This window comes from Triticum urartu, chromosome 3A (assembly GCF_056163025.1).
Source record: "Triticum urartu cultivar PI428250 chromosome 3A, HENAU_Tu73, whole genome shotgun sequence".
Lineage (NCBI taxonomy): Eukaryota > Viridiplantae > Streptophyta > Magnoliopsida > Poales > Poaceae > Triticum > Triticum urartu.
Genome location: NC_141875.1, coordinates 652,471,420 through 652,497,230, shown reverse-complemented (window position 1 = coordinate 652,497,230; position 25,811 = coordinate 652,471,420).

The following is a 25,811-nucleotide window of genomic DNA, read 5'->3' as shown; positions in this document are numbered from 1 at the left end:
TGGCATACACCCCTGTAAAGATGGCATGGCATAGCCCAAAACACATGTAGAGCTCATGCTCATAGGAGGCACACAATAATCATGGCAAAAATGACAAATGCTCATAAACTGATAAGAATCAACACCTAACATTATGAAGCACTCTTGCAACAGTCATTAGGGCATCAAGATGGACTCAAACAAGCATGGTGCCATGGAACAAAAAGAAGAGGACATCATGATGAACATTTTGATATATCATGCATGCAAAATGGAGCTACGGATAAGAAGTTATGACATGATGAAGTAGCCATTAGAATGTTAGAAAACAGGGACTTGGCCAAAGTTTTACCCTGCAAAAAAGTCAACGGGCCGGATCGGGTCGCGGAGGCGGAGCGGATCGGGTCGGGTCGAGGCAGAGGAGGACCCGGGCGGCAGTGACGGCGGCTCCGGCGAGGTCGTCGCCGGCGGGGTGGCGGATCCGGCCGGGCTCGGGCTCCCGTGGCCGGATCTGGCGATGGGTGGCGGCGGAGCTCCTCTGGGGCAGAGCGCAGGCGAAGGCGGCGCGTGGCGCCGGAGCGGGCGGCGGTCACCGGCGAGGCAGGCGCTGGCGGAGGCGGTGAGCGGCGGCGCCGGCGTTGGCGGCGAACGACGAAGACGGCGGCGGGGCGCGGAAGGACGCGCGGGCTTGTCGGGCCCGGTTGCGCCTGGGGCGGGCTGAGGTGGCAAACTCGGATTGGCTCGGGCGGCAGAGGAGGCGATGTGGCGCGCCCTGATTCGTCGGGGTGACACGTCCGGCGGTCATGTCCGACACGGGATGGACGTGTCCGGCGGCACGAGGTGGACGAAGGTTAGGGTTTCATCCGCGAAAATCGAAGGGAGACACAAATATATAGGTAGAGGGAGTTAGGAGAGTCCAAATGAGGTGCGGCTTTCGGCCACGCGATCGTGATCAAACGACCGAGAGGATGGAGGGGGTTTGGATGAGTTTTGGGCCACTTTGGAGGGGTGTTGGGCTGCAACACACACGAGTCCTTTACGGTTCCCCGGTTAACCGTTGGGGTATCAAACGGACTCCAAATGGCACGAAACTTGACAGGCGGTCTACCGGTAGTGAACCAAGGCCGCTTGGCAAATCTCGGTCCAATCCAAGAACATTCAACACCTGCACATGAAAAGAGGCAAAAGGAGACGCCGAAGGACATAGGAGTGCCGGAAAGCAAAACAGACAACGGGGAAAATGCTCGGATGCACGAGACGAACACGTATGCAAATGCGATGCACATGATGACATGATATGAAATGCATGACATGCAAACAAATGACATGGAAACGACAGCGAATAACTGGAAGACACCTGGCACAACGGTCTCGGGGCGTTACAACACTCCACCACTACGAGAGGATCTCGTCCCGAGATCTAGGATGGCACCGGAGGGAAAATGGAAGAGGAAGATAACAGGTAAAACTAAGTTGCTTCTTTGACAAACGAGCGAAACCAATGAACCTTGAGAGGCTAAACCATTTCGAGAAAAGAATACAATGAAGATGAACAAGGTTGAGAACACCCCGTTAGGAAAGAGGAATGAAGAAGAGCAAATTCGGACAGCACTCCGGTTGAAAGAGATGCAAGACTTGATAAGGCGAAAAGAACCTGAGCAGAGGGCACAACACTCCGGTTAAATGGATAAGCATGAAAAGAACATGATCCTCACAATTCAAGATGATGAGTGAAGAGAGAAACATCACCATGCCTCCGAAACGAAAGAATAGAAGATAGATAATTGAAATAAAAGAATGGAGAAGAAAAATGCCAACTTCTGCCACAAAAGAGCTTGAAAAGGCATCCTTAGGAGAAGGGTCGAACGGAGTTGTTGGAAAACCAACAATGAAAAGAGTAAACTTGATGTGAGCTTAAGGGAAAACATCTCAAAACTGAGGTGAAATTCTGCCACCGAAAACAATGATTGATCGGGAACAAAGAAGAGATGAAAAACCTTCTTCACCGAGATAGGAAGGAGAAGATTGGATCATTGATAAGCACCACAATAGCAACATTCCCAATGGAAGGCTTTCGGTGAAATCTATACCAAAATACCCCAATGAAGAAAATGATGGTTTAAATTCCTCATTCTTGTGAAAGAAGAATGAAATATTATCACCTCAAAAGATAAGGAAGAACAATTGCACTCCGGATTACAAGATGAAGAAAACTTGAGCTCCTCTGAAAAGAATCTCAATGAAGACTTCGAGAATGACTTAAATCCTTGATGAAACATCATGTAGAGCCTCCATGAAGAACTCCGGTAATAAAGGATGATTGGATGGATCTTCGCGACGAGATAAAGCAGAAAAACTGGAGCTCCGGAAAAGAAAGATGAACAAAAGAAATCAAGAATTTTGATGAACCTACGGAATAAGGAATTAATCACTTGGATGAAACTAAAATAAGAATTACGTTATGCGTATCCTTCGCCAATTTAAATTGATGACAAGAAGCGGATTTGGCATACTACTTATTCTCGTAGAAAGGATTAAGATAGATATAGTGCAAACTTGGGAAGGTCTTCAACGAACCACCGGTAGGATTGGAACATCGAATAAATTGATATGATAACAACGAAAGAGAATCCTGGAAGAACCACCGTAAAAATTGAAAAACAAACGAAGTAAAGGGATGAATCACCGATAAGAATTAGCAAATGAACGAAGATACATGAGAGAGTTTAGATATAAGAGAACGAAGAGATCATGAACTGATTAGAGGATATTTTGATCGATGCACCAGTAAGATTTAGAGAACAATAGCTGAAAGCTGGAATGAATAATCCCGAAATGATGGTCTTTGGGGAATCAAACTGAAAAGAATCTTGAATTGCTCCGGATGGGTGAAAAGAATATCTCACAATTGAAAATAATTGTGAGGATGGCATCAAGCTAGCACCATGAATCTCTGAGAGAATGGACAAGATTGAGAGAGAAAATCTCCTTCGGTCTTTAAGTCCGAGAATGACGACGAGAAACACCTCCATGACTTGTTGAGATACTCTGGGATGACGAATAGAAAGGTTGAACTGACGATGAAAAGAATTTGAAAGATCTTGGAGAAAGACATATGACTGATGATAATCATTCTTATGTCAAACTTCGAAAAGAATTTGAGAATACCTCTGGAAAAAATTAGAAGAGTCAGGTATGATCCTGGGAAAAGACATGTGGGTTAAGGCCCACTCAAGAGAAACGCCGTTGAACGATTTAAAAGAGAGGTTGTACCGGTTGAATTAAATGACTTGAATGAGATAACATCCTCGAAATATCTTGAACAAATGAGAATGAACACTAGCATCTTCTGACATATCTTCAACACTCCGGAACAAATGAATAGCGAGACAAGGATAGTTGAGAGGTGCACCGGCATGAGAAAGCATTTGAAACAAGGAAAAGGGATATGATCAACACCAAAATCTTGAATTGAATCCACCGGAGGAGAAAAGAGAACGAAGAATGACGAACTTGAAGCTTCGTTAGTATCTTCCTGAGAATCACCGGATAAGAATATTGACAAAAATGAATGGAGAGACTTCATATCAATAAGATGGATACTTGATGAAGAAATCCAAGTCCTTGAAGAAACAAGGGTGGGAGGGCGGGAAAAACAAAAGCAACTTGGGACGGACGAAACAAACACCGTTGGAAAGAATTGAGAATTGATCTCGCGAATGTAGGAATGATCAGATCCACTTGAAGAGAAGCACACCGGTTGACAAGGATTGACATGACAAACTCGATGATTGAGAAAGATTAGTATTCACATAGGAACATGAGAACACCACTTAGGGACGGTATGGAATCCACATTTGACTTCAAAGCAACTCGAATACCACAAACCAAAACAAAAACAAAGGATTGGCATGCAGAATAAGCCGGAACAAACATACGATAGAGATTTCGTCCGAAGTTTTTGCGGTGGGGCCCACACGGGCTCGATCGTACAACACCATCATGTACAAGGCAGTGCACATGACATACGAAGCATCCCCGAGTCAGCATAGCCAAGGACTCTTTAAGACACAACGAGACCACTGTAAAACCAACCGTGGATAGGCGGACCACTAGACGTCGAACCCCAATCTCATATCATACATCTGTCGGAAAGATATCCTAGGAGCTACTTGAATTCCCACTTATAAACTCCCGAAACTTTCTGGTTATGCAATCAGGTGTTGGGGATATAGGGGAAGCATAATATCTCACCAAAAACTAGCAAATCCTACATCCAGCTGTATCCATCCTTCAACACATAACCAAGAACCCTTCGGAAATCATTTACCTCAACCTTCGAAAAGCATCCGTTATACGAGTTATGGCAATACTCCCGAACTCCCGCCCCAGTACTGGGTGGCGTCGAGGTTATCTCACCAACAACTGCATAAAAGACATTTTCAATGTCGGCGAACTCAGGTATTCCAGAACTGCAACGATAGAATTGTGACGACAACACCTCGGAGCTCAACTCCCCGGGACACTGCCACAACCCCTAGATGTCAGGAGGCACCAAGAACAATGTTCTCGTCACAAAACCATCAGAACGATTCCAAGATACCCGCGTGATCCTAAATTTTTTTAGTGAAATTTGAGAAGAGAAGAGTCAAAACTCTACGTCAGGAGGCCTCACCAGAGCGACGAAGGGACTGAGGAGTAAAAAGAATCCTACTCTCCAATATATATAATCCTATAAGACTCAAAACATTTTTTTCTAGACTTAACAACGCCAGCGATTCGATCAAGCAGGGGGCTCCTAAGTCGGGGAAGGCTCTGATTACCAACTTGTAACACCCACGATGCGGCTATATCTCCCACGTGTCGGAGCATGACTTAGAGGCATAATCGCATTGTAGGCATGTCGCAAGAAGGGCAATCTTTACACATCCCATGTACTGAATAAGAAAGGGATAAAGAGTTGGCTTACAAACGCCACTTCACACAATACATAAATATAGAATTACAACATCCAGAATACAATCAAGGTCTGACTACGGAACCAAAATAAAAGAAGACCACCCCTAATGCTAGATCCCCGATCGCCCCGACTGGGATCCACTACTGATCAACTGGAAACGAAACAACACAACGAACACGATCTTCATCGAGCTCCTCCTTGAGCTCGGTTGCGTCACCCGCACGGTATCATCGGCACCTGCAACCGTTTTGGAAGTAATTTGTGAGTCACGGGGACTCAACAATCTCACACCCTCGCGATCAAGACTATTTAAGCTTATGGGTAGAAAAAAGGGTAGTGAGGTGGAGCTGCAGCAATCACTAAGCATATATGATGGCTAACTTACGCAAATGAGAGCGAGAAGAGAAGCAAAGCACGGTCGTAAACTAGAAGTGATCAAGAAGTGATCCTGAAACTACTTACGTTCAAGCATAACTCAAGAACCGTGTTCACTTCCCGGACACCGCCGAGAAGAGACCATCACGGCTACACACGTAGTTGATGCATTTTAATTAAGTTAAGTTTCAAGTTCTCTACAACCGGACATTAACAAATTCCCATCTGCCCATAACCGCGGGCACGACTTTCAAAAGTTCAAAACCCTGCAGGGGTGTCCCAACTTAGCCCATCACAAGTTCTCACGGTCAACGAAGGATATTCCTTCTCCCAGGAAGACCCGATCAGACTTGGAATCCCGGTTACAAGACATTTCGACAATGGTAGAACAAGACCAGCAAAGCCGCCCGGATGTGCCGACAAATCCAGATAGGAGCTGCACATATCTCGTTCTCAAGGCACACCGTATGAGCCAGACGTCGGGTTGGCATAGACCCTGGTTGCCCAGGGGGCGCCGGACATCGCTCAGGTTGGACCAACACTTAGAGAAGCACTGGCCCGGGGGGGGGGGGTTAAAATAAAGATGACACTTGAGTCTGCAGAACCCAAGGGAAAAGGCTTGGTGGCAAATGGTAAAACCAAGGTTGGGCCTTGCTGGAGGAGTTTTATTCAAAGCGAACTGTCAAGGGGTTCCCATAACACCCAACTGCATTAGGAACGCAAAATCAAGGAACATAACACCGGTATGACGGAAACTAGGGCTGCAAGAGTGGAACAAAACACTAGGCATAAGGCCGAGCCTTCCACCCTTTTACCAAGTGTATAGATGCATTAATTAAAATAAGAGATATTCTGATATCCCAACATATCCATGTTCCTACATGGAATAAACTCCATCTTCACCTGCAACTAGCAACGCTATAAGAGGGGCTGAGCAAAGCGGTAACATAGCCAAACAACGGTTTGCTAGGACAAGGTGGGTTAGAGGTTTGACATGGCAATATGGGAGGCATGATAAAGCAAGTGGTAGGTATCGCGGCATAGGCATAGCAATAGAGCGAGCAACTAGCAAGCAAAGATAGAAGTGATTTCGCCTGCAAAGTTCTCCGAGAAGACGAAAGATTGATCCTCATAAACGTACTCAACGGGTTCCTCGATCACGAACTCGTCTCCCGGCTCTACCCAAAGCAAGAACACAAGCAAAGGGAACCCCAATCAACCACGGTGCAATGCGCAAGCAACATGATGCAAAACATGGCATGATATGCGGGATGTGCTATGCAATGCATATGCGAGATCCGGAAGGAAAAAATTGAACAAGGCATCAACTTGGCAAACCAAGTGCGCTGCTGGAAAGATGAGTTGATTTTGGTCGAAATCGATATAAAGATCACCGGAATCGGATGCACGGTTTGCAAATGGCAAGCAAAACAATAATGGCATGATCCTACTATTAACAACACGATGCCATCTAAAAGACAACAAGAAACTAAGGTACTGCACTCCAACATAGCAACAAAGTACATGGCAGTCATCTACTCAAGGTTCTTGACAAAAGATGAACACAGAGATACAGCTAAATCACCCAAGAGCAGGTTCAAACAAGCATGGCAAAAGTGCAAAAGATATCAGCATCTCAGACTTTGTAAAAATACTAACATGTCAGGATTAACATGAGGAAGCAATGTTTAGAGCAAGATAACAACATGCTACAGGAACATATCATGGCAAATCAAGGCATGGCATGAATCTACTCAAAGCATATAACAAAAGTCCCTTACTGACCATAAGCCAAAAAGGATCAGAAGATATGATGGCACCCATGTAAACATAGCAAGTTTCGTTAACAGATTCAGACTTAGCAGAAAATTGGACATGGCATAAACAGAATTATGAAGGCATGTTTGCGAGCTCGATGCACTCAACACAAGGCATTGCATGACAAGCTAAGCATACTACCAGAAAGAAGACATGTTCAAGAAGCTAACCATGGTAAGAACAATCTCATAGCATGCATGGATCAATTACAAAAACCTCGGCAAAATTGATTAACACGTAAACAATCTGCCAGGAATATTTTATAGAAAAAGTAGAGCAAGATTGAGTCATGCTAGGGTACTCCATAATTGCAAACAAAGACATGGATGGATAGAACATAACAATATCTCAAAATCATCCTTACTGAACATGCTCAAAAGAGGCATGGATCACTCTGTAACAACATGAATACATGACATAAAAATAACATCAGGGAAATGACTTAGTGAAATTCTAAGTCCCTGAAATCAGCAACATCACGAGAGCTACTTTGCATGCTTGTGCTAGTCACCACATTGATCAAAAAAATACATGGCATACACCCCTGTAAAGATGGCATGGCATAGCCCAAAACACATGTAGAGCTCATGCTCATAGGAGGCACACAATAATCATGGCAAAAATGAAAAATGCTCATAAACTGATAAGAATCAGCACCTAACATTATGAAGCGAGTTGGGGTATCAAACGGACTCCAAATGGCACGAAACTTGACATGCTGTCTACCGGTAGTGAACCAATGCCGCTTGGCAAATCTCGGTCCAATCCGAGAATGTTCAACACCCGCACACGAAAAGAGGCAAAAGGAGACGCCAGAGGACATAGGAGTATCGGAAAGCAAAACAGACAACGGGGAAAATGCTCGGATGCACGAGACGAACACGTATGCAAATGCGATGCACATGATGACATGATATGAAATGCATGGCATGCAAACAAATGACATGGCAACAACAGCGAATAACTGGAAGACACCTGGCGCAACGGTCTCGGGGCGTTACAAAAACGAGGCGGAATCCATCCCCGCCTCTTCCGGGTCAGATCAGGCTCGCAAGTAGCGGTAGGGACAGTTTAAAACCACATCAAGTGACGGCGACTCATACACGGTGGTTGGAACCACGGTCCGGAGGTAGCTGGCGGTTTACGTTGCCGGCTCGGCAAGGCAACACCTTGACTTTTTTTTCCTTTGCTGTGTTGATGGCTTTAACTGGCGAACCAAATCGAGACATGGCGATTTACTGATGGAAACTTAACACGCCGAGAGCAAAATTGGCCATAGAGGAAGACGATGGCTTTGGCGATTTGTTACTTCTTTCCTTGGCGGCTTATGGTAGTGTCCAAGCGCAACCCTAATTTCTTGAACTTTAAATCTCACAAATCCTTAAATCTGGTTCCATAAAACTTGAAACTGACGCAAATCCTTTCAAACCGACTCCTTCATCCGGAAAACTGCAAGCTCCTCGATCCCTATGAGAGATCCCTCCAAGAACTCAACACCACCGTGCGCGAGCCCCATGGTGGGCGCCAACTGTCGTGGAGTTGTCATGGTAGATGTCCTAGTGTGAGGACTTAGTCGTGAGGCCAACACATCTATGTGGTAGCTTGAGAGGGGTTGAGCGGAATCGAGACATGCAACACAAGACAAGGATTTAGACAGCTTCGGGCCCCGGGAAACATCATCCGGTAATAGCCCTACATGCTGTTTGTGGCTAGATCTCATTATGATCATGAGGAAGTTGCCGTAAACCGGCTCTCCCAGTTAACCCTAACCCTTAAGATCGTTTCTTCTTACTTCTTCCCCTTTGGGGAGCCCTGCCCCTCATTATATAAGTTGAAGGGGCAGGTTACATGTAGAGTCCAACTCGGACTTAAGACTTAACTATTATGACTTCTCTTCATGGGCTTCTTAACATCTTGGGCTTCATAACGTCTCGGGCTTCATAACTCCTGGCAACCCAGTTATCACTGTCGCCGGGTTATAACTGGTGCCGGTTTAAGATGGTCTGCCGGTTTATGATTGTCTGCTGAGTTATCATCTGACTTAACTCCTGTCTTAACTGTCAGCCGATTTAACAACCTGCCGGTTTACCGTCTGGGTTAACTACCTGTTTTACCTGTCTGTCTTAACTGTCAGCCGCTTTAACAACCTGCCAGTTTACCGTCTGACTTAACACCAACCGGTTTACCACCTGCCGGTTTACCACCCGCCAGTTTACCGTCCATCTTAGCCATATGTCTTAACTGTCAGCCGGTTTACTAAGTCCCAGCCGGGTTATATCCCCGACACCCGGGTCTCTTCTTTATCATATTTGCCTTTGTGATCTATTTTCCTTTGCTTTTATTTTTAGATATATATTATCCAAAAACCCAAAAATATCTTGCTGCAGTTTATTTTATTCGAGATCTATTTATCCCACGTATCATATTTTTATGACGTCCGTTTGCCAATTTCTCGCGCCGTTGCCCGAAAGGGATTGACAACCCCTTAAATATGTCGGGTTGCGATTATTTGTTATTTGTTTGTAGGTGCCATTCACGTAGTGTTGCATGGTTCTCCTACTAGTTCGATAACCTTGGTCTCATCACTGAGGGAAATACGTACTGAATTGCTTGAGGACAAGCAATGGTTTAAGCTTCAGGACAAGCAAAGGTTTATCAACTGAATTGCTTGAGGACAAGCAAAGGTTTAAGCTTGCGGGAGTTGATACGTCTCCATTGTATCTACTTTTGTAACGCCTTTCCTCTTGTTTTGTACTCTAATTTGCATGATTTGAATGAAACTAACCTGCACTGACGCTGTTTTCGGCAGAACTGCCATGGTGTTGTTTTCGTGCAGAAATAAAAGTTCTCAGATTGGAACGAAACTTTGCGAGGAACTTTTATTCAATAAATAAGGATTTATGGAGTCAAGAACCACCGGAGGGAGGCACCTGGGTGGGAACTGTCGGATTTAGGGTCCCGGCAGACCCTTGAGGTTCGAACACTGGGGTGCGCGTGGAGATTTCGCCTTCTACCTACCTGCACCCCTCCGCCTCGCTAAGATCTAAGCTATGGAAAGAACAACACAAGAGACATAGGGTTTATACTGGTTCGGGCCACCGTTGTAGTGTAATACCCTACTCCAGTGTGTGGTGTGGTGGATTGCCTCTTGGGCTGATGATGATGAGCAATACAAGGAAGAACAACCTCGCGAGGATCTGTTCTTGGCTGGGGGGATGAACTGCTAGGAGGAGTTCAGTCACCCTTCTCTCTCTCTTCTCGATTTTCTCTCTGATTTCGATCCCTTTCCGATTCCCCTCCCCTGGGGGTGGCTAGTCCTATTTATAGGCAAAGGCCATGGGCCTCTTCCCAAATATTGAGCGGGAAGGGCGCCAACAATTGGCCATTTTGAAGGGGAACATCTGGTACACTTATCTTGACTAAAGTTGGTCCTCGCCTGCCAAAGGCTCTGGTGGTGATGCTGGCTTGGGCTCCACAATGACTTCCTCCCTGCCGTTGGACTGGTCTTGGTCTCGTTGCACCGAAATGGGTACCTTTGCTTGATGCTCTCGCCTGCGCTTGCTCCCTTTGCACCAAAGAGGAAAGGAGGACACTGCGCGGGCTGGCGCCCGCCTAGCACCCTTGGTCGTCATTGCTTGTGTCGGTGTCAAAACCGGCGGATCTCGGGTAGGGGGTCCCGAACTGTGCGTCTAGGCCGGATGGTAACAGGAGACAGGGAACACTTTGTTTTACCCAGGGTTCGGGCCCTCTCGATGGAGGTAATACCCTACTCCCGCTTGATTAATATTGATGATATGGGTAGTACAAGAGTAGATCTACCACGAGATCAAGGAGGCTAAACCCTAGAAGCTAGCCTATGGTATGATTGTTGTGTATGGAGTTGATTGCCTACGGACTACAACCCTCCAGTTTATATAGACACCGGATAGGGTTAGGGTTACACAGAGTCGGTTACAATGGCAGGAGATCTGGAATATCCGCATCGCCAAGCTTGCCTTCCACGCCAAGGAAAGTCCCATCCGGACACGGGACGAAGTCTTCAATCTTGTATCTTCATAGTCCAGGAGTCCGGCTGAAGGTATAGTCCGGCTACCCGTACACCCCCTAATCCAGGACTCCCTCAGTAGCCCCTGAACCAGGCTTCAATGACGACGAGTCCGGCATGCAAATTGTCTTCGGCATTGCAAGGCGGGTTCCTTCACCAAGTCCTTCGTAGAAGATTGTAAACACCAAGAGTAGTGTCCGGTTCTGCAAAATAAGATTCCACATATTGCCATAGAGAGAATAATATTAACACAAATCAAATCTGCTGACGTGTTCCGCAGTGCGCTATCACACTACGGCCAAGTTTTTTACTCGAATCGTTTTTACTTTTCCACCTCAGCATGTTTTGCGAGGCGGTTTCCTTGGCACGTCTTGTCAAAGCAGAGATCGTGTGCCCTTTTTATGGGATTCTCATCAATATGGTCATGGGTAACCCTAACCGCGCCATTTACCATGGCGCTTGGGAGGCAAGCGAGTTTTATTAGGCAGGTGGGGACGCACAACCACATCCGCCCATATAAGGGGATAAGGATCCACCTTTTTACCTACGCCTTCTTCCTCCTTTGCCTATCCATCTCCTGCGCACTCGAGCTCCAGCGCCCAAGCCCGCACTTCCCACCTCAACCTTCTCCAGCGATGTCCGGAGCGGGAGGCAAGTGGAGGGTCTCCTCCGTCACGGAGGGCGACGTCAAAAAGCTTAGGAAGGCCGGATACTTGTCCAAAGACATCGCGCACCGGCTTCCCGAGGAGGGGCAGCTCCTCCCCACCCCAAGGCCCCATGAGAGGGTAGTATTCCTTCCCCACTTCCTCCGCGGACTGGGTTTTCCACTTCACCCATTCGTCCGGGGGCTCATGTTCTATTACGGCCTAGATTTCCATGATCTGGCCCCGAACTTCATCCTCAATATCTCGGCGTTTATCATCGTGTGCGAGGCTTTCCTCCGCGTCCGCCCCCATTTCGGCCTCTGGCTCAAGACCTTCAACGTCAAGCCCAAGGTGGTGCACGGCAACCAGGCGGAGTGCGGAGGCGCCATGGCGGGCAAGATTGCCAACGTCCTGTGGTTCGAGGGCTCCTTTGTAGAGACCCTAAAGGGGTGGCAAGCCGGGTGGTTTTACATCACCGAGCCACGCGATCCGAAATGGATCGCAGCCCCCGAGTTCCGATCCGGACCCCCCACGCGGCTCATGTCCTGGAGAGAGACGGGCCTATCGTGGGGTAACGAGGAAGAGGTGACCGGACTGAAGACATGCATCCAGTCCCTGGTAAACAAGTCAATCAGGCTTGTAAATGTAGTCCAGGTCATGCTCGTTCGCCGAATCCTTCCGTGTCAACAACGAGACTTTACTCTGTGGGAGTTCGACGCGGCACAGCACCGAACCCTTAATAGGCTCTTCGACACGACGTATGAAGACGTATGGAAGGCGCTAATCAAAGGTGCCGAGGCTCCCGCATCCGCTTCCGAGGACCGCGGATACAGCTCGCAGCGCCATGCTAGCGAGGTAAGCTATTTTCACCTTTTACATGATGTTCAACTTTTTTCATAGTTTAACTCTATGCGGGATCTAAAATCCCTTACCTTTGACAGGCTTGGCGGGCGGTATCCGGACCGATTAACTGTCCTGCTCCTCTGCCCGAAGACCCATCCCCAGCTCTACTAGTGAAGCTGCTGGCTCCGGCACCTTATGTGGTGCCGGAAAAGAAGGCCAAGAAGAAGAAGACCACGGGGACTCGAAAGAGTGCCCGCAACAAGGTGTTGTCGGACTCGTCATCCGACGAGTCCGAGGCACCCTCCTCCCGCGAAAACGAGGAGGAGGAAGAAGAAAGCTCTCCCCCCTAGCGGAGGGAGGAAAGAAAAGGAAGGCCACCCCAAGGGGGAAGGCCGAGGGGTCCAAGAAGAGAAAAACCCCTCCGCCGGACTACCCCCCGACGCCGACGAGGACGAAGAGGAGTGGCCGGACAGGGCCAGGCGTCCGGCGAAATCGTAAGTGTTCGGATACCAGAGCAACTCATGATATTCCTTACGTTGCACAACTTTCCCTAACGTCGAATGTAATTATGCAGTCCTCCCCGGGCCGAACTCAACGAGTCGTCGAGCGGCTCCCTGGATTCATTGGACGTGAACTCAGTTCCGCCTGCTGTCTCCCCCTGCACTGCGGATGACGCCGAAGTGGCGTCGCGACAAGCTCCGGGGCAGGAGGAGGTGGTCCTGGAGGAGCCGCAAGGCAACCTCCCGGACTCCAGGAGTAAAGGGGACAAGACCCCCCAGGGCTCCAAGTCCGGCTTTGAGCCGGACACCGTGCCAGAATCTTCAACGATTACGGACCGCGGCAGGCGAACTCCTTCCAAGAGGAGCAAGCCTTCTGAGCCGGCAGCCTCCGTCCAACCAGAGGTGCCGGACAATCTGCTGGAGGTGCTTGAAGGCGCCTCCATCGACGAGGAACACCGTACTATTATGAGTACGGTGATCCAGAAGGTTCAGTCCGCCAAGAGCGGACTAAGTGAAGCTTGCGCTAGCCTCCTAACAGGCTTCGAGGTAAGTAAAAAATATGTAAAAATATTACCGCATAGACAGTAGCCCCTGATGCTCTGTTTGACGTTTGGAAAGAAAAGCCGAATAGAGGATCTATTAAACTTTGCAGGAGTCTAACAATAATGAGTCAATATGCGTATGCAGGCTTCGCTGCTATCCACCGCCGCACTGACTGCAGAGGTGGGTGTCCTGAAACAGGACCTCGGGCGGACCGAGCAAGAGCTCGGCCTTGCCAAGCGGCAGCTCGAGGAGAAAGAAGGTAAGAAATACCTTACAGAAAAAGGTGGCTATAAAGAGGCGTGATTGCAAAAAACAATAGGATTGTACTGCTTATTGTAGGGGCCACGACTGAGGTGGCGACCCTCAAGCAGGCGCTATCTGAGGCCGAAAAGAAAACGGCCGCGGAGCGCACCGAGCGAGAGAAACTTGGGGCTCAGGTCGGCGAGGTGCAGCAAGAGCTTCAGGCTCTCATGAAAAAACATGAGAGTTTGGAGCTTGAGTCAAAGACCCAAGCGTCCGAGCTCGCGGCGGCCCTTGAGACTGCCAAGTCTGCCAAGGCCGAAGCCCAAAAGGCCCTCCAAGAGTTGGAGGAGGTGAAAAAGATAGCAGCGGGTAAGGCATTCTTCATGCAAAGCAGAAATATAAAAGTAAACTACTTGTTACTTACCCGAATCCGGAGCTCTCCAGGGGCATTCGCAGATCTTCCCCGCAGCGTATCTGACGCCGCCGCATTCTACCGAGCTGAAGAGAGCAGCTCGACGGAGAAGGTGTTCTGGTCTCAGTATGCTGAGGCTGGACACCCTGTGCCCTTGAGCGACCAGCTGAAACAGCTGGTCGAGCTCCACAAGGCGGCCGAACAGGCCATGAAGGGCTTCATAGTTCGGCTGTGGCCCGGAGGGGCCCTGCCTGGGAGTTACTTCGGGCTGGTGCGGCAGCTGGTGGAGGCCTGTCCAAGGCTCGAGGTCGTCAAGCGCTCCGTCTGCATCGAAGGTGCCCGTCGGGCCCTTGCCCGTGCTAAGGTGCACCGGGGTAAGCTAGACGGTGAGAAGCTTGTGAAGGACGGGCCGCCGCCGGGGAAGGAGCATCGTAAGCCCGAGAACTATTACAAGGATGTTCTTGCGGGTGCCCGCCTTGTGGCGGATGAATGTACCAAGGATGTAATTTTTGAATAAACTCGCTCGTTTTTATCCTGTGCGCTAAAAACTTGTTCATAGGCGCTTAAGCAATGCTTGTTGAATTTAAAATATTATTTTCTGTGCGGCCGTTTATCAAAAAATTGAGAGATGGCCAGTCGTCGGCTTCTGCCCCCATGCCACTAGTGCTGGGGTGTTCGGGATAAACCTGAGCGCTCTTTGTCCCATAGTTGGGTCCTTCGAGGGAGGCGCTCAGCACAACGAACCAGGCAATCAGACTATAGTGCTTGAACACTCTCACTTAGCCATAGAACTTTATAATTTTAAATTTCGGCGAAGCCCCTAGTTTGGAAGACCGAGTTCGGGGCGCTATCCACGCCTTGGCTGGGGTTATCCAGCTCCTCGCTCGAAGCGGCATAAGTCTTTAGGGACCCGAAAAACCTCTCGAACAGCGACCGGTCTCTCGCCTCATCATGACAGTTAGTTTTAGCTTTCTCCATTGAGGTGCTTAACCCAGCTCAACCGGGGCACAATCGCAGTGGTTCTCCTAGTGCTACCTTAGCCGATATAGCGGAACGTAAGGCACCAAAACATAGGAGCCAGGCAAACCCAACTATTGACCCAAATAATGATTCGGAGCCGATGCATATAGTGCTATAAGTTCGGGGTGCCGCACTTGTGAAAGTGTACGGACTTCTCTCACCATATTAAAGGGCACTGAAGCCCCTGGCGTACTTGCCGTACCATAGTGTACGGGTGCAACATGTCATTAATGAACATATATAAAAGAGAGTAATGCAAAAAATAGACAAAAAGCTAAGCATTGTTTATAGAGAGGCTATTTATCAAAGCCAAACGATACAAATACTGCGGTAAGCAAAAGATATTGGACTATTCAGTATGTCCTGACCAGGGGCAGGTCGCGGAATTGTATTTAAAACAGGTATACCACTCGTAACAGAGACCACCTGGGAGTTCCATAATGCGGCATGGCTTGTCTGCCTCCCTGGATCTTGCATCGTTTGTGCGGCAGTCGAATTGCCGAACAGGTCGTCCGAAGTATGGAGTCCTGAAAGTAAGAAAAAATTAAAAAAAAGTATCCGGCAGCCCCTGGTACGTTTTAAGCCGTATTTTGGGTGTGCCGTTATTGTGACCCTTCCCCCTGTGCCCATGGTATTTCAAGGGCGTAGTTATGTACGCGAGGTATTGGTTTTGCTATGTCGCGAAAGCTGGGGTTGGGGCCGCATTGCTACGCTTGCTCAGAGTGCGCCAGGCGGTCCTGCTGTGGGTTACTCCGGGCGCGCTTGGCAGTGTCTGGCTTTTTAATGGCCGGACTGGAGAATTGCCTGAGAAGGCTACTTTGTACCTCCGTTGCGAGAGCCGCCGTATGCTCCTCCGTACGGAGGGAGCGTTCGGTGTTTCCGTTGACCGTAATTACTCCTTGAGGGCCTGGCATCTTGAGCATGAGATATGCGTAGTGCGGCACCGCATTGAACTTTGCGAATGCGGTTCGTCCGAGCAGGGCGTGATAGCCACTGCGAAACGGGACTGTATCGAAGATTAACTCTTCGCTTCGGAAATTATCCGGGGATCCGAAGACCACGTCAAGTGTTACTGAGCCTGTACAGTTGGCTTCCACACCTGGTATAACGCCTTTAAAGGTCATTCTTGTGGGCTTAATCCTTGAGGGATCTATGCCCATTTTCCGCACTGTATCCTGATAAAGCAGGTTCAGGCTACTGCCGCCGTCCATGAGGACTCTTGTGAGATGAAATCCGTCGATGATTGGGTCGAGAACCAATGCGGCGAAGCCGCCATGACGGATGCTAGTGGGATGGTCCCTTCGATCAAAAGTGATCGGGCAGGAGGACCATGGGTTGAACTTTGGGGCGACTGGCTCCATCGCGTATACGTCCCGTAGCGCACGCTTCCGCTCCCGCTTGGGAATGTGGGTTGCGTATATCATGTTCACCGTCCGCACTTGTGGGGGAAAGCCCTTCTGTCCATTGTTGTTCGGCGGCTTGGGCTCCTCGTCGTCGATGTGCAGCCCCTTGTCTCTGTGTTTGGCGCTTAACTTGCCTGCCTGCTTGAACACCCAACAATCCCTGTTAGTGTGATTGGCTGGCCTTTCGGGGGTGCCATGTATCTGGCACAAGCGATCGAGTATTCGGTCCAAACTGGACGGGCCCTGAGTATTCTTTTTGAATGTCTTTTTCCGCTGACCGGATTTATAGCCTTTGAATCCGGCATTGACTGCCGTGTCTTCATTGCTGTCGCTGTTAACGCGGCGTTTTTGCTTATTCCGACGTGTCCTGCCACTTTTGTCCTTGGTATCCGAAATACTAGGGTTCTTTGATAAGTTGTTACTGCGAGCTAGCCAGCTGTCTTCTCCCGCGCAAAAGAGGGTCATGAGTGTCGTGAGGGCTGCCATGGATTTCGGCTTTTCCTGTCCAAGGTGCCGGGCAAGCCACTCGTCGCGGATGTTATGCTTGAAGGCTGCTAGGGCCTCTGCGTCCGGACAGTCGACTATCTGGTTTTTCTTTGTTAGGAACCATGTCCAGAATTGTCTGGCCGATTCTTTTGGCTGCTGAATTATGTGGCTTAAGTCGTCGGCATCTGGCGGTCGCACGTAAGTGCCCTGGAAGTTGTCGACGAATGCGGCTTCCAGGTCCTCCCAAGAACCGATTGAGTCTGCTGGCAGGCTGTTAAGCCAATGCCGGGCCGGTCCTTTAAGTTTGAGCGGGAGGTATTTGATGGCGTGTAGGTCATCGCCGCGTGCCATGTGGATGTGAAGGAGATAATCCTCGATCATACCGCCGGGTCTGTTGTGCCATCGTATGATTCATGTTTACGGGTTTGAAACCCTCTGGGATTTTATGATCCATTACTTCATTCGTGAAGCATAGCGGGTGTGCGGTGCCTCTGTACTGGGCTATATCACGACGCAGCTCGGAAGAGCTATGTCTGTTGTGTTCGGCCCGGCTGGATTTGTTGTATCCGGAGTGAAGATCATTGTCACATGCCGTAGGGCGCCTGCGCGATCCGTAGATCAATCTTGTTTGTCTTGCCTTATCCTCCAGTATGTCTCGCAGGTCGGGCGCATTTTCCCGTGCCTTAGTTGAGCGGCGTCGGGGCATGGCTTGGGTGGAGGGCCGACAGGCCTCTCTGTCGCGGCCGCGAGGTGGCCGGTCTGCCATGTCATGCGCTGGTGATGTAGGTGCTTCCTCCTCTGATCGGGGTAGCGACCTGCGCTTCGGGTAACTCTTGGAGGGGCGTTTGAGTTCATACTCTTCGGCCGAAAGGTCTTCAGTCCATCTGTCGGCTAGCAATTCTTGGGCAGCTCTAAGCTGTTGCTGCTTTTTCTTGAGGCTGCTTGCCGTGGCTAAAAGCCTGCATTTAAAATGCTCTTGTTCGGCGGGGTCTGATGGTATGACGAATTCGTCGTCATCGAGGCTTGCCTCGTCTTCGGAGGGAGGCGTATAGTTATCATCCTCGACCTCTCGGTCTGCCGCTCTCTCATGAGGGCTGGCTTCTCCATCTTCCTGTGCCGAATTTTGCTGAGGTGGGTGTTCTTCGGTGCTATCCGGGGTAGTATTATCTCCCGTGCCGGAATCACCGTTTTTGCTTTGGCGGGATTTAGAGCGGCGCCGCTGACGCCGGCGCTTTGGCTGTTTCTTGGGGGCGTCATCCCCCACTGTTCCATCGCCATCTCCATCTTTTGGAGTATCCACCATATATATGTCATATGACGAGGTGGCCTTCCAGCGCCCTACAGGTGCTGGTTCCTGTTCGTCTCCTACATCGTCGTCCATGCCGTCGATGTCTTCGGAGTCGAAGTCAAGCATGTCGGTTAGATCGTCGAAAGTGGCTACAAAGTGGGTGGTGGGTGGGCTTTGAATTTCCTCATCGTCCGTATTCCACCCTCGCTGACCGTAGTCCAGCCAGGGGCTCTCCTGATAAAGAGAGAGACTTTAGAGAATTCAGGATGTCGCCGAAGGGCGAGTGCTGAAAGATGTCCGCGGCGGTGAACTCCATTATCGACGCCCAATCGGATTCGATTGGCAGGGGCGCGGGGGGCTCAGAGTTCGGAGAGGAATCCGGCTCCTCGGAGTCACGAGCCATGCGGAGTGCGGGGCTGGAGTCCGGCTCAATCGCCTCTGAGATCGCAGCCCCTGAGGCAGCATCCAACCGCTGATCCTCGATTGGCGCAGTAGGCTCCGAATCAATAGTCAAAACCGATGCGTGCGCGGCCTCCAACTCGCTGTTCGGCGGCAGAGCTATATCATGCCCCTCGAGACAGTGCGGCGCGCTCGGCTGTGGCTCGAATCCGTCGAAGATCAAGTCTCCGCGGATGTCAGCCGTATAGTTTAAGCTTCCAAACCTGACTTGATGGCCAGGGGCGTAGCTTTCGATCTGCTCCAGGTGGCCGAGCGAATTGGCCCGCAGAGCGAAGCCGCCGAAGACGAAGATCTGTCCGGGGAGAAAAGTCTCCCCCTGGACTGCATCGTTGTTGGTGATCAACGGAGCCATCGGGCCTAAAGGCGACGACACAGAGGAACTCTCAATGAAAGCACCAATGTCGGTGTCAAAACCGGCGGATCTCGGGTAGGGGGTCCCAAACTGTGCGTCTAGGCCGGATGGTAACAGGAGACAGGGAACACTTTGTTTTACCCAGGTTCGGGCCCTCTCGATGGAGGTAATACCCTACTCCTGCTTGATTAATATTGATGATATGGGTAGTACAAGAGTAGATCTACCACGAGATCAAGGAGTCTAAACCCTAGAAGTTAGCCTATGGTATGATTGTTGTGTATGGAGTTGATTGCCTACGGACTACAACCCTCCGGTTTATATAGACACCGGATAGGGTTAGGGTTACACAAAGTTGGTTACAATGGTAGGAGATCTGGAATATCCGCATCGCCAAGCTTGCCTTCCACGCCAAGGAAAGTCCCATCCGGACACGGGACGAAGTCTTCAATCTTGTATCTTCATAGTCTAGGAGTCCGGCTGAAGGTATAGTCTGGCTACCCAAACACCCCCTAATCCAGGACTCCCTCAGCTTGCGTCACGGGCACCTCGTGAGGTACCCCGCCTTGACCTCTCCGCCTCCTCACGAGCCAGCCTGATGAGGCCGTGCCTGAGGAAGCTCCGTGTCATCCGCCCCGTGAGGCTTGGCCCCTCGCGAGGGTCTTGGCTCTGTGTTGATGAAGATGGGCCGTGCTGGCCCCCCTTTGAGCCACACCGCAGGCCGCAGGCAGGCAAGTCTGGGGACCCCCGTTCCCAGAACGTCGATAGTAGCCCCCGGGCCCAAGGCGCGCCCGGACTTGGCCGTGCGGGGAGGCGAAAGGGCAAGGGCGAAGCGCCGCGGGCCCTAACCGCCTGCGGCCTTGGGCGCCGTGTGGTGGTTGATTGGACGTGAGCGCCTCAGCAACCGTGCGAGTTGATAAAGGATCGGCATCTGCCTAGGCTTTGCTTTTTTGCTTTCTCCGGTTGCTGCTCAGATCCCCTTTCTTGCGCCTCTCCTTCCTTCCTCCAAAATTTCCAGATCTACTCCGACCGCGTGACCTAGGAAGCCATGGCGCCTCGTCAGTCCCCGGCCGGAGCTTGGTACTCGTCTGCCCTGGACTCGCCGAACGTGTCGGAGGCAAGCCTCGCCTGGTTGCGCCGGATGGCGGAGGCACGGGGCATCGACGGGGCGAAGGTGTTCAAGGCCGGCTCCGCCACCCCTGAGGGCCAAGGGAGCACCTTCTATCCGTTCTTCGTAAGCGCCATTGCTGCTGGCTTGGTGCCTCCCTTCTCCGAGTTCTTCTTCTCTGTCCTCCGCCATTATAAGCTACAGGCTCTGCATCTCCACCCCAACTCTGTCCTTCTCCTGGAAATCTTCGCCTATTACTGCAAGGCTCACGTAGGGGTGCAGCCCTCAGTGGCCTTACTGCGCCACTACTTCTACCTCCGGACCTCTCACGGTCCTGCTTCCGCATGCGCGAGCTTCATCGCGTACGGTGGCGCCATTGCCATTTCGAACCCCGGGAAAAGGATTGAGGGCTTCAGGAGCAAGTGGGTCTTGGCAAATGCTGGGCGCATCCACCCTCGGCTGATCTTGCCCATGGAGCAACCCACAAGCTCCAGCAATTGGGGTCGAGCGGAGCTCGCGGACCCCCATGCGAAGCTGGTGTTGGAGAAGATGGACGCGGATCTGAGGCCGGCCAACATGGCGGCGGCGAAGCTGACCGGCGCGTCGCTGCTGAGGGAATTCCTGGAGCACCAGCTGGCTCCGCTTCAGCAGTACTCACTTCCGATGTGGAGGCCCCATCCGAGCCCCGTGGCCTTGGCCGACGAAGATCTGGCTACGGTCCTCCAATCTCTGGTCGGGGGCGATGTGGCGAGGTTGGAGGGCGCTCCTACGCCCTTGATCCTCCGTGACGACTGGGAGCAGGTAGTGGAGTCCATGCCCGTCTTCAACGGGGACGGGCCCGTGCCCATGGAAACTCCCGGAGAATCGGTGGACGTGTCCTCCAACGACTCCAGCGAAGAGGAGGAAGGAGGGGAGCGGGAAAAAGGGCCTGACTCCAAGGCGACTGACGGAGAGTCGAGGGCTCCCCTCCCCCGGCGCAGGTCCCGCGCTCTCCGCCTCTTTCCGAGCGATGACGACGAGGATGACGACGACCAGGGCGGAGGGAGCTTGCCCCCGATCCCGAAGAAGGACAGGGCCGGGCTGATCTCCCGCTGGTCTGCCCCGGCCCCGAGGCGGACCGCAGACGCGCCTTCCGCTCCCGAGCTTCCCAAGGTTGACCCTTCCAGCCGGCTTTCAGGCTTCAAATTTGGCCAGAAGCTGCTTGAGCTCACTGGCGACGACCCGTAAGCGCTTGATCCTTGTCTTTATTTCTTGTTCTGCTGCTGAGGCTTGACGTCCATATCTCTTGGACAGGCTGGTGCCCGCAGCAAAGAAGCCGAAGGGAGCTCCTGAGGTTCCATCCATGGCAGCTCCTCTGCCCGCGAAGGAAGGTGACCGCGATGCATGGGCTTCTCCTGCCCTGTCGTCCTCGCGAGGCCTGGCTGAGCCGGCTAGGGCGAGCTCAGCCCCCATGGCCCAAGTGACTCCCGAGGTGCCTTTGCCTGCTGCCGCCACTACAGCCATTGGGGCGCAGCAGGCTCCGCCTCAGGATGCTGTGGTCGAGCTGCCGCCTTCTCCTCCTGCTCCACCGACTGCTGTCTCTCCGACTCCTCCTGTCGTTCTGGATCGTGCTGCTGCTGAGCTGGACCGGCTGCGGCAGGACCTTCTTGGCGCCGACCCTCGCTTGGTGGCCGGGCGCTTGGAGCTGGCTTCAGGATGGATTTGCTCCGATGCTTCGATTCGGGCGGCGCTGGTCCAGGCCTCGACGACTTGCGATGAGGAGAGGCAGGCCGTCCTTGAGGCGAAGGCCGCTCGTGACGCAGCCCTGGGCGAGGTAGTCGATGTTCGTGGTCACCGCAAGGCGCTGGAGGACGAGCTGCAAGGCCTGCGGGACCATCTCGCGAAAGAGGCCCGCCTTTGCCAAGAGTAGGAAGAAGGCGTGAAGGCTCGCGAGGCGGCCGTCAAGGAGAGGGAGGTCAAGCTCAGGAGGCGCCGTGACCGCCTAGGCGCGCTGGAGCAGGAGTTGGGGGCGAGGAAGGTCGAGCTGGAAAACAAGGCCCAGGTTCTTGCCGAGGACCGCGTGGCCTTCGCGGAGATGGAGGCGAAGGCTCGCTCCTCGCTGAGGACGCTTTACGACAGCGGCCTGGAGTGCCCGCTGGCTGGCACCGAGGACGGCCCCACCAAGCTGCTTCCCTTCCTGCTTCGCGCTCTTGAAGATGTCGCCCTTGGCCTTGGCCCCACGGCCGAGGCCGAGGCGCGTGTCCTGTCTTCTGCAGCGCTGACGCGGGTCCTCACCCACATCTACCTTCGCGATCCCGGCGTCGACCTCAACAGCCTACTGGAGCCAGTAAGCGGCGAGCGTGCCGCTGCCGCTGCCGAGGCCATGAAGGGTCGCGCGGAGGCTCTGCTGGGGAAGTTCCGGGCCTTCAGCACCAAGCCGAAGCAAGGCGCTGCCGACCCCGCTGCTCCATGAGGCGAACCCACTCCGCGCTGCTCCATCGCCGATAAGTGACTCCGTTGTGGCTCCCGTCCTGCCTTTAATTCCTGCACATGTATCATGCCTCGGGGAGGCATTTAAACTTGCATTTGGCATTGAGATAACAGTGTGGACTGTAATATTTGCTTTTGAATTCCTTGAAATTTACGCTTTTCCTTCCTACTTGCTTATGTTCTATGCCGACAGAGCCCGGCCGCGCGCGTACCTCACCCAGCGTTAGCCCTGGCCGGAAACCATGGACGGGACTAAGGAGTGAGGGGCTACGTGACAAGTTAGGCTCCTAAGTCGCGATGCTCAGGAGTCCCCCTTGGCGCACGAACAACAAGTAGGGAGGTGTGATGTGGGTGGATCTACCGTTCTACGTCTGCAGAGCCCGACCGCGCGCATACCTCAACCGCCGTTAGCCTTTCGGAACTAAGGAGTGAGGGGCTACGTGACCAGTTAGGGTCCTGAGTCGCGATGCTCAGGAGTCCCCCTTGACGCTCAAACGGCCTTCGTACCTTGGCTCCGCTCGGGGAGAGACGCACGACGAACCAGGCCCGAGGGGGCCTGGCTGGGCGGCGTGCGTCTGGGTGTGACCCAGGCGCAGCCCCCGTGCCCAGCCCCCTCGCGCGGCACTCCCGAGGGGAGGCGTTACGATGAGGCTAGACACTGAGCTCTGGGCTCCCTGAGGTTGATGCGGCCTGGGGGCCACCCTCAGTTGTTTATCACCAGCGCGGAGCATAGCACTTCCGTATGTGTACGGGCATAGCCGCTCCTCGGCAGTGTCATCAGCCAGCGCGGAGCATGGTGCTTCCACTGGTACGTGAGAGGGGGCTCCCCTCCGGGAGGAGCCCCCGGGGCGTGTACAGCCCCGCCCTGACACGTGGCTGGCACGGTAGGGCCTGGCGAGGTGTATCTGGGCACTCATGAGCCAGCGCGGGACTCACGGGGCCCTACCTCTAGGCGGGTTGCGCCTGGCACTGGGCCTTATCTTGTGATGTGTACCTACAAATTTGGTTAGATGCCGGCACTCTACGTCCTCGGGTCCTGGCCCTCGAGCTGGTCTCAGCCGTCGCTGGTATGCCAGGTCGCGATGCCGTGGACAAGGCCAGAGGGTGAGGGCTGGAGAGCCAGTAAGAGCCCTGAGTCGCGATGCTCAGGTACCCCCCCCTTTAACGTGCAAGTGGTCGGCATGGAGAAGAAGAGGTGCCGTGGACCGGCATCAAATAATCAAGCATGGTGGGTCAAACACATAGCCGGAAATAAACGCAAAAGGGATACATGCCGCTGGGTCTGGCCCAAGCGACTTGGGGATGATGCAGCCCGAGGGGCGCCCCCAACAAAGTAAGCTAATAACATGAAATAAAAGGGATACATGCCGCAGGGACGGACAGACGCGGCCTGGGAATAATGCAGCCCTGGGGGGCGCTCCCAGCTAGGAATGAAACTTGGAAGATGTCACCTGATGATGTTGAGGACGAAGGAGTGTTGGTGCAGCAGACTCGGTGGGCTGCGGAAGCCGATCCTCACGAGCCCCCAGGCCCAGGGGCCTCGGGAGGCTCCAGAGGTGCTGGTGGCTCCTCGCGGACCATCTCCATCTCCGCCAGGGTTGTGGAACGCCTGGCCTCTTGAGCCTCCATGATACCCCTCATGAGGCGCTGGTACGTGGCAGCCGCGTTCGGCAAGCCGTAAGGCATGCGAACGTAGCTGTGGGGTGGACCTTCGCAGTGCCCCACTCGCGAGGGCCAGAGGCGCTCCAGAGAGGCGACTCGATTGAGCCCTGGTATGTCGATGCAGACGCGCAGCCCACCATCCTCGCCTGGATGGGGAGCCACAGCTGGTAGGCGGCGGCTGCCTTTCATGACTCTTGACTCCTGTAGCTCCTGAATGGCCTTGCTGACGAACTCCTGAGGGTCTAGCTCTCCTTGCCTTACTCCTTCTTGAGGGAAACGTGCTTCGAAACACGCCTCCATGTGGTGCCCAAGCGCCTCCCTCGTGACCTTAGCCAGGTCGGTGGCCCTCCAGGGGAGAGCCCCCGAGCCCTGCCTGAGGAGGGCGCCAGGCGCGCTTTCCTATATGATGGAAGGAGGTTCCCCCTGGGCAGGCGCGGGCCCTGAGGGGCCTGCCTCCTGAGGGGCCGGGCCGGACGATGTCTTCTTCTTCTTGGGGGTGGTCTCGGGAAGCCTCCTGCTTCCGCGATATGGGTCTTCCAGTGACGCGGCCTGAAAGGCTCGTTCCAGGGAACACACCGCGTCCTTCTCTTCACAGGGCACAGTGATGACTCCGCCACTTCCTGGCATCTTGAGGACGTTGTAGCCGTGGTGAGTTACGGCCATGAACTTGGCCAGCGCTGGGTACCCAAGGATGGCATTGTACGGCAGGCGAATGTGAGCGATGTCGAAGTCGATGAGCTCGGTGCGGTAGTTGTCGCGTGCCCCGAAGGTGACAGGGAGGCGGACCTGCCCAATCGGGACCGTGGAGCCGTCAGTGACTCCGGAGAAAGGCTTGGTTGGCTGAAGCTGGCTGTAGGGCACTTGGAGATTGTTGAATGTTTCCACGGACAGGACGTTGAGCCCTACCCCGCCATCGATGAGGGTCCTGGTGACCACCACATTGCTGATGATTGGGGAACAAAGCATCGGGAGGACTCCGGCTGTAGCCGCACACTTGAGCTGATCTGCTGAGCTGAACGTGATGGCGCACTCCGACCACTTGAGAGGGCGCGTGGTTTCGAGCTTGGGGAGGACTGCATTCACTTCGCGGGCGAACTACTTGAAGATGCGTTGAGAGGCTGGGGCTTGAGCCCCGCCCAGGATGCAGGCGATCGCGCATGGCTCCTGGAAGCCCCCAGCCCCCTCGTCCTGATGGCGGTCCT